Below are 11,714 nucleotides of genomic sequence, written 5' to 3' on the forward strand. Positions count from 1 at the left end.
TCTCAAATTCTAAATAATTTATTTAAATTAAAAAATAGCAATCCAAAAATGAATAAAGACTCAGGTTACAAATCAAATGTGGTAAATTGACTGTGTTAAGCGCACACTACGTAAGTTTTCTGTGTTGGCTGTGTCCTAATTCGAAGGCTGCGACCTTCAAAGGACGTATTTTAAGACCGATTGCATCACAGCAGCCAGTGCGCCTGAAGGCGAATTAAAATGAAGCCTCAACTTGTTTCTCTGTGCTGTTAAGGATTAAATTAATGGATCCTTCACAGCCGAGGCTATCCCAAGATTCATTGCGCGTCTGTAATGGCTGAATATTTTAAAATAAACCTTTATTAAATAAAAGTGTGTATTAAGCAGAAAAAAGTTTTAATATTATAAGTAATGTTTTGTTTAATATTATTTTGTGAATGTTTCGTATATTTCTTGTTGGTTAGTTAAAAGGGTGGTTCAATGGTATTTCAAGCATTCTGACTTATTAACACAGTTAGGGGCTGGACACACCAAAACTTTTAAACGCGGCTGAAAACGCCTTGAGGACGCCGAATGCCAGCTGTTTTTCAGCTGAGTGACAGCTTTCTTCAGCTGAGCGCTTTGGAAGCTTTGATACTTCAGCTGCGAGCCGGTTGGTTGCTGTGGTAATGTCCCGCCCCTCCTCCACTGTGATTGGGGGGCCGTGTGAGAACTGACAATGACGAGCGGAGCTTTTCTCCCAAAGTTGAATCTCTTTCAACTCTCGACGCTCAGCGGCGAGCGCGGAAAAACCGCAGAGCGCCGGTTTTCAGCGAGGAAAAAACCCGCTAGCTGCTGGCTTATATGAAAAACGCAGAGCTTCCATTGGAAACAATTGAAAACATGTGCCGGCCGCGGGCGTAAAAGTTTTGGTGTACACAACCCCTTATAGAGTTGTTTCCTCATGCTTAACGTAGGCAAAGTGTCAAAAAAGGAGTTGGGCGAGTATTTCTGTGCTGAATGCACTTCGCCAGGGTTCGTACAAGTTTCGGAAACTTTTTTTCGATTACAGGTCCAGCTGACGTTTCAGGGATTTCTATACGTATAATTTCTTTATATGGGCACTTCCCCCAGAAAACTCTGCCCACTCGTCAATCAGCGGGAGACACTAGAGCTTGCAAACTTCTTATCACGCGACACAGCTTTGTTTAATTTCAAAACTCAACAATGGCATGAAAGAAGAAGTGTGTTTTTGGATGTAAGGAGAAGAAAGTCAGCCGTATGAAAACAATGGATATAGTTTATTATCCGGGGTAGCAGCGGAGTTTTGCGTGTGTGTTTTATGCGCTGGATTTTCCCAACCGGATCATAAGTTGCATGGGGTAAGTAAGACTTCTGTCTTATGTTGGAAATAGGCGCGTGCATATTATATGCAGTTCTAAACGTAGGTTCGGGAGGAGCCTAAACATTCAGGCCTGTCAATCATCATCATCATCATGGGCGTATATAAGGCAGCCTTCAGGCCTTCCTGTCCAGCTGCTTTCTTTTCCGACATCCCTCCTCCTCCCCATCTCCTCCTTCTCTCTCTCTTTCTTCCTCTTTGCAGTTCCGTTGCAGGGGGTTGAACTTGTGGCTCGAGCCCCAGCCTCAGGTTCGCTCTCTCTGAAGGTTCAGAGCTCAGGTACAGAGCTCCCTTCGAGGACAGCAAGCCAAGTTTGTTTACCATTAATCATACCATCATACAACATCAATTTCAGGTACCCAAAATGGCGACGGGTGAGACAGGTGTGCTTGCAGCTCTCTTATTGTATGCTTTAATATCAAGCCTTTGTGTATCAAATTCAGCCGAAAGCATTGAAGCAAAACTGAATGGGAAAAATATTTCCTCCCAAGGCCAAGGAGTTGAAAACCATATCAGTATAAGTTCAAAAACAACGGGCACATGTTACAAACATTTCGGCTTTGGAAGGGGCGTAATTCATAACTGTGTTTGTGCTAAGTCTTCGCCCACCGGGCAAAAGCGGAAAACCAGGGTCGTGAGCAAACGCCAAAATAACAACGGTTTGATAATCTCTCTCTACTTGTTGCTATCTGGCGATATACACCAATGCCCGGGTCCAGAGACTGCACTTAGAGAAATCATTCCAACAAGGGCACAAATGGAGGAAGCGATCAGCCACCAAGAACTTCCTGCTGGCAAGAGCGTGGACCTGGGGAACAGGTTGTCTTTGGGTTTGCTGGATGTTCCGTCCAATGTGGTTAGCGATGCGGCTAATGGACACGGGCAGCAGTCGCAGCGGGAGATGTCTGGTGCGAACGCGGGTGTAAACTCAAGAACCAGCGGATATCGAATGCCGAGGCGGACGAATATGCGGATGCAGGGTGCTGCTGAGGCTGAGATATCCAACGCCAGTAGACACCAGGCGTTGGAGGGGACGAGGACGGGAAGGTTGCGGTCAACAGAGTTACTGGCGTCTGGAGGACGTACAATATTGACGGGACTGCTACCAGGGGGAGGTGAGGATGCGGACACGCTCTGTGTTTGTCTGGAGACACCAGTAGCATCGGATACAAAATCGTCTTCGAAGGCCACTACAGTGAAAAGTAACAACTTGGTCTTCTCTAAGGATCTATCCTTTTTTGCATCGAATGGTTTGCATTGTTTTCATTTAAACATTCGCAGCCTTTTGCCAAAGATCACTGAGGTACGTGAGCTGGCAAGGAAAATCAAGGCAAGTGTCCTATGTTTTTCAGAAACATGGTTAGATTCTTGTATTACTGACTCCGAAGTTGAAATTGAAAACTTTGTTATCGTTCGCAAAGACCGGAACAGACACGGGGGTGGGGTTTGCATATTTGTGAGGTCTGATATTGATTTCAATATAAAACAGGACCTGGATAATGTTAATCTTGAAGCTGTGTGGATTGATATCTTGCTTCCAAAAAGCAAACCGATTTTGTGTGGTGTTGTGTATAGACCTCCAAATCAAAATGATTTCATCCAAACTTTGGAATGCGTTAGTGCAGGTTGCCATGATTTTTTTAATCAGGAAGTTATTTTAATGGGAGATAATAATATTGATGTTTTGAATACTGAGGGTCCACTATACAATGGTTTTTGTGATTTTCTGAAAATGCATGGTTTAACTCAATTAATTAGTGTTCCAACCAGAATTACTGAGCATAGTCAAACTACTATTGACCATATTATTGTATCTGACACAAGCAAAATTCTACAAAGTGGTGTCATTGTGTATGGAATTAGTGACCACTTTTTAACCTACTGTACAAGGAAAGTCAAGAGGGCTCAGATTAAATGTCACAAGTCTGTGAAGAGTAGAAGTTTAAAGGGCTATAATGTTACTAATTTTCAGGTCATACTTAATAATATCAACTGGATGGAAATCACCAACATATGTGATGTTGATGCAGCATGGGATTGTTTTCTATCTAAATTCTTGAAAATGCTTGACAAGTTAGCCCCATTAAAAGAGACCAGGATTAAACAAAGATCACAGCCTTGGATAAATAATGATGTTTTGGACACCATTTACTTGAGGGACAAAATTTTAAGTGAATTTAAAAGAACCAAATTGCCTGCTCTTTTTAAAGAGTATAAAGCTCTTAGAAATAAGGTTCAGCGAATGGTGGATGAGGCGAAAAAGGATTTTTTTAGGTCTAAAATTGAGGAGCATAAAAAGGATCCCAAGAAATTATGGTCAACTCTTAGGCCTTTGGGAATAAAAGAGAACCCAAAACAAAAACAAGGTAAAATAGGCCTAGACATAAATGGGACCATATGCTATGATAAAACAGTGGTGGCAGATACTTTTAATAGTTTTTTTACAAAAATTGCAAGTAATCTGGTGCGGAATCTTCCATCTGCGTCAGGTGTTTTTAGTGATCCACAGAGGGTGCATAAGTTTTATGAAGAAAAGGGAGTTCAGCCAAACACTTTTCATTTTAAACAAGTAACAGAGGAGCTGGTATTAAAAAAACTAAAAGGCCTAAATATTTCTAAAGCTACTGGGTTTGACAATATACCTGCCAGATTTCTTAAGGATGCTGCTGAAATAATCACTCCTGTCATAACTTATCTTATTAATTTATCTATCGAAAAAAATTATTTTCCCAGTAAATTTAAGATGGCAAGAGTGACACCTTTATTCAAAAAGGGGCCTAAATCTGATCCTGGAAACTTTCGCCCTGTATCTATCTTGTGTTCAGTATCAAAAATTGTTGAAAGGATAATTTATGAGCAAATAGAAAGTTATTTAGTGGAACACAACCTTTTATTTGATTTTCAATCAGGTTTTAGAAAGGCCCATTCCACTGATACCTGTCTGCTTTACCTTACAGATTTTATTAGGAAAGAGGTAGAAAAGGGAAATTATTGTGGCATGGTGTTAATAGATCTTCAAAAGGCGTTTGATACAGTTCAGTATGACGTCCTTTTGAATAAACTAAAAGCCCTAGGATTTTCTCCTGCATCTCTTCAGTGGGTAAGGTCATATCTGGTGGGTAGAGAACAGGTGGTAGATGTGGAGGGGTCTTTGTCCTCACCTCTCAAATTAACTTGCGGAGTTCCCCAGGGGAGTATTTTGGGTCCTCTCTTTTTTTTATTATATGTCAACGATATGTCGTCAGCTATAAATTGTAACTTGTTTTTATTTGCAGATGACTCCGCTATCTTAGTCTCTCATCAAGACAAATCAGAGGTGGAAAGGCTGCTTAGTTCAGAACTCCTTAACCTAAGTGTTTGGCTAGCAGACAACAAGTTATCTATCCACCTTGGCAAAACAGAGTCAATTCTTTTTGGGTCCAGAGACAAATTGAAAAAGGCTATGGAGTTTAAGGTAGTCGTAGGTAATGCTGAAATTATAGCCAGGGACGCTGTTACTTACTTGGGCTGTATATTAGATAATAAATTATCAGGGGAGCTTATGGCTCGAAAAATAATCTCAAAAGTAAGCCAAAGGACTAAGTTCCTGGCAAGAATATCCAGCATCCTAGACAGTAAAACATTAAAAATCTTGGCTGATGCGCTTGTTCAATGTCATTTTGACTATGCCTGTACATCTTGGTATACAGGCACTACTAAGGGTATTAAAGACAAGCTACAGATTTGTCAAAACAAACTTATCAGAGTGATACTTAAATTACATCCTCGAACTCATCTTCTTCCTGAACATTACTTAAGTCTTGGATGGCTCAGGGTGGAGGAGAGGGTTTCTCAACTTAAACTGTGTTTAGTTTTTAAGATAAGAAATAATCTGGCACCAAAGTATTTAAGTGATTATTTTTTAAAAATTAGTGATATGCACAATTACCACACCAGGGGGAGTTCCACAAACTACAGGCTTTATCGTTTTAAGAGCTGTGTGGGAAAATATTCTTTCCTATACTCCGCAGCTGTTTTGTGGAATGGTTTACCGTTAAACCTTAAACTGTTGAGCTCTTCCTATTATCACTTTAAGTTTTTAATAAAAAAATGGTTATTGAACTTATAAAGAGAAAAAGGAAAAAGTAAGGAAACAGAAATTTTAGTAAGTAGTAGGAATACTGTATTGTCTGTTGGTGTGTCTGCTTGTCTTTTAGGATTTGTTTTGTATGTGTTTTATGGTGTTTATTTATCTGTATTTTTATCCGCTATTCTTTCATTGTTCTTAATGTTATCAGTCATGTATTGTTAGTCGTCTTCCATCTAAAGGACCACAATGGAAACAAGCCTATGGGCTTTTTTGTGTTTTTATCCTTTTGAACTTGCTTGCTGTTCAATAAAATATTCAATCAATCAATCAATAATCATTAAGACCTGAATGCGCAGGCGAACTAGTGAAATAAATGACACGAACATGTAGTGAATCATAAGTTAAAACAGTGTTGTATAGTGTTGCATGACTCGTACTCGCTCCTCCCGCGGTATAACTCCTCCTTCTTCATTTTTTCGCACGTTATACGAAAGATTCAGTAAAGCTCATCTTTCTTTTATAAATCCGATTAAACTAAAGACTCTTCAGAGATATAAAGGATGTAATACTACTCTATAGGTTCTCCAGATTAACATCAGAAATGCAGAAACAGCATGTGTTACGTGAGCCTTAAATACATCTAAATGTCATATTTTCTCCAGTAAAATAATAATTTTTCTGGTTCCATATATATTTTAATAAGTCAGAAACATCTCCGCTATGTCCCGGTGACAGGCGCGGTGGGCAGGTGACGCAATTATGGATCCTCCGAAGGCTAAACCATCTCATTTCATTTCTCTTCGTGGACTTCGGAGGCTGTAACCTTGCCATCTGAGGTCGCCTCCTTAGAAGATCGCAGCTTTTTTCAGCTAGAATTACTTTTACACGTAGGCGGCTATTTTCATAAACGGACATTTCAACCTCTTCGGTTTCATAAATTACTTCGGGCACACATGTCAGTTTTCAAGTGCTCATTGACATGTACCCGTGTATATATGGTGTAACGAGAAGCTCAAGCCCACGTAAGCCAATCAGAATCCCGAAAACAGCAACGAATCAGTTCCAGTTCCTCTTTTGAACAAGGTTGCACTTTTGACGTAGGTGCAAGCTCTGGCGCATACTGTGACGTTGGCTGCCTAAACATCTGTTTGTCTCAGTTTACATGCAAGCGAAGATTTTCAAAATCTCCACTCTGTCCGGAGTTTTTAGAAAGAATCGGTTTCAGAGGCGAGTTCTTCGCTTGGTGTAAAATGGTCAAAATAACCATGTGCTTGTAAAAAGAGCATAAGTGCTTTGGTTGCGTTGACATTTCTGCTTTGCTTGTCATTGAACAATGCACCGGTTGGTTGTTGTGATGTATGCCCCGCCTACCTCAACTGTGATTTGACAGCCAAGTGAGAAGTGACATTGACAAGTGTTTGCCTAAAGTTTGAACATTTTTCAAACTTTTGAACATGTTGAAACATTTTTATGAATATTTTTCAAACTTTTGAGATAATGTAAGTACAAAACAGCATGAAATATATCACACTGTGCAAATGTTTTTTTCCTTTAAAAAATACAGGTTATGCCTTTGACTGTTGTATAAAATGTCAGATTTAGATTTCATTGATGCAGCAAGAGGTCCCCTCGAATGCGTGTTATAAGTACACTTTGAAGTTCAACTTCTCACTTCAATTATAATGCAGATAATATAATTTCAAATAAAAATAAATTAAATACAAACTCAATCTTTTTAATACAACACATACTGAACATAAATAAAAATGATTACCATTTCCAAAACCGAATAAGTATTTATTGATAATTGAATTACATTTCTCTTTTATACACATATCATAAATGATACAGGATTTTACATTTTAAAGTCTTCTAACATTACAGCATCCAATGTCATTGAAAAAAAATGCACGACAAATAAAGAATATGAATAAAGACAAAAAATATGTCATGGTTTTCATTCAGCGTCACTCCTGTTTCCTTTATCCCGAAATATAATTTTTATTGTAAGTGCACGTGAATAAACTTTAATATACATATCTAAAAGGCAATCGGTGTGGGAGTACAAAGCAATACAGGAAACTGGGCGGAGCAATGATGTGTTCAGGTGTCTCATCCGCTCGGTCTCAGCTCAGGGTTCAGAATAAAGGCATCACGACTGCGGCTCTTCTGATAGACACGAGCGATCGAGCAGCAATGTGAGAGATGAGACCGAGGGCACAGACAGACTGAAACCACAGCTAATGCAGATGATAGATCCTCTACGGCAGACGAGACCGCCGAGGGCTGGGAAAATCAAACTCTTCATGAACCATAAATCTGTTTTACTCTGCAATCGGCATTCATAATAATCTTTGCTTTTTTAATATAATTTCCCCGTGTAAACATACATTCATGCAACACCCGCTTTAGAATAAGTTCAATATATTTGATATATCATTATAAAAAACCCTGAAACAAACAGAAAACCCTACAAATTAACTAAAATAAGAAACTTATCCGATCAGGACCTCAGAAGTAAATAAAGGCAAGTTTAAGATATGTTTGGAGGGGGAGATGGGTGCTTTTTTACTGCAGTGCCCTGCACTAACACCTCGAAATTAGTTTTTGGGTGAACTTATGATTATTGATCACACACAATATGGCAGGCGAAAGATTTATTGATTTATACTTGATTATTTATGAACGGCTATACTAGTCGCTTGCACCAAAGAGTTATGGTGTAAATGCACAACTCTCATAAATGTTAAATTGTTGCATCGACATCTTTGAAGATCCTTGAACAAGTAACTTTTTAATGATTTGACCAACAACAGATCTCCTATTTGGCAACATCACATATGCTGGGTCTGTGTATCAAACGCCCACAACACATCAAGTGTGACAAAACGAGTGTTGATAGTAGAACATGTGATCAGACAAACCCAGACAAAGAGATAAACATCTCCACTTTAAAGCTGTCAGGTCACACACATATTGCAGATGCAGTCGATGTTACTCTAAAATCACCAATACAGAGCAAAGCCTTTAGGTTAGTTGCAATTTAGTTAAGCTAAAGACCTGAACTCTTCTCAACAAATTACATCCATCTCACATGTTTACCTAAACATGCAAAATCAGCTTAAACACCTGTTTAAAGGGATAGTTCACCCAAAACTACTAACTTTTGTTACACACCTGTATAAATGTCTTTGTTCTGATGAATACAAAGGAAGATATTTTGAGGACCAAACCAAGACCCCATTGACTTCCATAGTATTCTTTTCTCCTGCTATGGAAGTCAATGGGGCCTTTGATCTGTGGAAGATATTTTAAGATGTTTATAACTAAACCGATAATTTTTTTTACTGTATACAGGTTTGTAACATCATAAGAGTGAGTAAATGATAAGACATTTTTCATTTTTGTGTAAACTATCCCTTAAAGGTTTCTTCTCTTCCTATAAGGTCTTTAAAATTAACATCATATGATTTACTTTTTCTTCCATTAAAGAAGAAGAACTGAAAATTTTTTTACAGAAGAAAGAAAATAAAGGGATGGTGTGTGTCAGAAACTGACTGTTTGTTGGCCTTTGGCTAGAGTCCCACCCTGTAAATGTAAACGTATAGTGAGAATGGATATTCAAATGCCCGATGCTGCAGCTATTGCAGACAGCCATTGACCCCGGAGACACTGATATAACATGAATATGGCTTTAAATGGTTGGAAAAAGCCCGTAGGCACAAACAGGGGGGGGGGGGGGGTGACATCTCCAACATCGGTGATAATGGATGGATTCAGCTGCAGTACCAAAGAGGTATTTTTTAAGCATGTGATTACGCTGACTACGGGGGATAAACACATAAGAGAGAAAATCATCATGGGTCTGAATAAATATCAATTCCCTCCAAATTCATTTCACACAGTCTTGATATGATCATTGCTCAGAGAACAACAGGGGTGTATGTCGAAATCTAAAATGCCCAGAAATTATATTATAATATATAATTGTGATGTATATACTCTCAAACAAGACGAAGGGATACAAAACGATGTTAAAGAACCACCGCGAAGGCCTTTCTGCTAAAGATACCACATATAGACAAAGGATGCGACAATCTCTCTCTATAGCATGCCACAAAGTGTGCAAAACACACGCTAACTCTATGATCTAATATATTACACCTTCTGCGCATGGTCCAGAAGACTCTTGGCATATTGAGGCAGATATCATTATGCAGCTGAAAACGCCACATGATCGATGGACTTGACTGTGTAAAATTGTGTTTTTCATAAAAACTTGCCAGACACAGTGACTCGCTCGCTTTAGGAGTGAATTGATAAACAAAGATTTGTTCGGATGAGCCCTAACATGCACACTGCAGTAGATGATGTCAGGCACTGTGGGAAAACAACATTTATGATGTTTAAAAGAAGATTTTTATGCGCATGTGATATCTTTGTCTTGCTTTGAGGATGCTTAAAGATATTTTAACTAGAAAACAAAATTAATTTAGTTGGGAAGTACATGTGTGTAAGATGTGTGTGATAAAATCTAACATAGTTTTGCATTGTAAAAAAAGTTGGTTCAACTTAAAAAGTAAGTAACATGGTTGCATAAATGTTTTAAGTTAATTCTACTTAAAAATATTAGTAAAAAACAATAATTTTACACATGTTTTAGTTAACTAATATTTTCACTATTTTTAGTTTAGGTAAAAAAATTTGTTGAATAAATGTATTTTTTTGTGTTACCAATTAAAGTTGATCCAACTTTTTACTTTTTACAGTTCGTTTTTTATTAGGCAACTAAAAATGTGTTGGCTCAACTTAAAAGTTAATTGTCGCATTAAAATATTTATTCAACCTATTAATCTTAGTCAACACAATAATTTTACACATTTTTTTAGTTAACTAATATTTTCATTATTTTCACTTTAGGTAAAAAAATTCTTGAATAAATTTACTTTTTTGGTGTTACAAATTGAAGTTGATCCAACTCTTCACTTTTTTCAGTTTATTTTTTATTAGGCAACTAAAAATTTGTTCAAATTAAAGTAAGTTAATTGTCACATTAAAATATTTAGTTAATTCAAACTAATAATATTAGTCAACACAAAAATTTACACATTTTTTTAAGTTAACTAATCATTTCATCATTTTTACTTTAGGTACAAAATTTAAGTTGAATAAATTTACTTTTTTCGTGTTACCAATTGAAGTTGATCCAACTTTTCACTTTTTACAGTTTGTTTTTTATTAGGCAACTAAAAAAAGTTGGTTCAACTTAAAAAGTAAGTAACCTGGTTGCCTTCAAATTTCAAGTTAATTCAACTTAAAAATATTAGTTATCACAATAATTTTTCACAATTTTTAGTTAACTAATATTTTCACTATTTTCAAGTTTCAAGTTAAATACATTTAGTTTTTTGGTGTTACCAATTGAAGTTCATTCAACTTTTCAATTTTACAGTTTTTTATTAGGCAACAAAAATATGTGGGTTCCACTTAAAGTAAGGTAATTGTTGCATAAAAATATTGCGTTAGTTCAACCTAAAAATATTAGTTATCACAATAATTTTACACAAATTTTTAGTTAACTAATTTTTCACTATTTCACTTCAAGTAAAAAATTTGTTGAATAAAAGTACTTTTTTGGTGTAACCAATGTAAATTGATCCAACTTTTCACTTTTTACAGTTTGTTTTATTAGGCAACTAAAATTTGTTAGATCAAGTTAAGTCAAGTAAGTTAATTGTTGCCTTAAAATATTGAGCTAATTCAACCTAAAAATATTAGTCAACACAATAATTTTACACCAATTTTTTGTTAACTAATATTTTTAAGTTGAATGAACTTTTTTACAGTGCAAAACTATGTTAGATTTATGCATCTTACACTCTTACACATGTAAACTTAATTCAAGATACATCCTATATAAACAAGTCGTACGGTTCTGCTCCTCAACTAAATTCATTTTGTTTTGAGCTGTTTAAATATTGAAAACAAGACAAAAAATTAAAAAGAATATTTTTGAATCTCATTCAGAAAATTGTGTTGCAAGTAAACCAATGGAGTGTGTGTGTGTGTGTGTGTGTGTGTGTGTGTGTGTGGGCAAGCATGAAACATCTGCAGTAATAAACTCGTCAAGTGTTTGGGATTCGCTTCATGAATAAAATAGCAGGGCATTGCAGATGAAATGTTTGGTGGCGTGATAAAAAAAAACTTAATTTAAAATAAGCGATCCTATGACAATGATAAGTAAAAGCTTCTTCCCATTTTCTCATCGTAATAATAAACAGAATA

Source organism: Paramisgurnus dabryanus, chromosome 20 (assembly GCF_030506205.2).
Source record: "Paramisgurnus dabryanus chromosome 20, PD_genome_1.1, whole genome shotgun sequence".
In the NCBI taxonomy this organism is placed as follows: domain Eukaryota; kingdom Metazoa; phylum Chordata; class Actinopteri; order Cypriniformes; family Cobitidae; genus Paramisgurnus; species Paramisgurnus dabryanus.